At 61.8% G+C, this 429-nt stretch overlaps 1 protein-coding gene across 5 annotated transcripts in view; it reads left to right on the top strand.

The window, feature by feature from the left end:
- The first annotated feature begins 11 nt into the window (after window positions 1–11).
- The window catches only part of AKAP11 (A-kinase anchoring protein 11), a 45,486-nt gene continuing 45,068 nt past the window's right edge, over window positions 12–429 (top strand). For 4 of the 5 annotated variants that reach the window (XM_015591807.2, XM_025048990.1, XM_025048991.1 and 1 more), the window contains exon 1: window positions 12–32. The gene's annotated coding sequence lies outside the window, so the exon portion shown is untranslated. Of the gene's footprint in view, window positions 33–335; window positions 403–429 lie in introns of those variants that run through there. The other variant, XM_025048989.1, reaches the window with a different exon arrangement.

A 429-nucleotide genomic window follows, 5' to 3' on the forward strand; every position in this document is an offset into this window, starting at 1 on the left:
TGGCGAAGGAGGAGTCCCGCTGACCCCGGGCGGTAAGACTAACGGGTCAGAGGAGAGGGGGCAAGGCCTGAAACCAAACCTGCAGAGCTAGCCAAGGCTTGGCTATTTTGCCGGAGGAAAAGGGTTAACCGGTTTCCAAGGTAACGGACCAGGAAGCGCGCAAGACGTTCGCGGCAGGTTCGTAGGTCAGCCTCGAATTTAAAGCTCCCACGGCGGAGCGGCTTCTGGCCAATGGAGAGGCCGCTTCCACGTCACGTGATGCGCGGGCCCGTCCCGCTAGCTGCCCGGGAGCACGTGGGAAGGGTTTTCCTTTTCCTTCTTTCCTTATTGGAAGCCCACCCACTTTTGCGCGCGCTTGGTCGCGGGGTTCTTCTCGCGAGAGGCGGTCTCCGTCTCGCGAGAGTGAGTGGGAGGCGTGGGGACTGGGTG

This window comes from Pteropus alecto, unplaced genomic scaffold (genome assembly GCF_000325575.1).
Source record: "Pteropus alecto unplaced genomic scaffold, ASM32557v1 scaffold35, whole genome shotgun sequence".
Classification (NCBI taxonomy): Eukaryota; Metazoa; Chordata; class Mammalia; order Chiroptera; family Pteropodidae; genus Pteropus; species Pteropus alecto.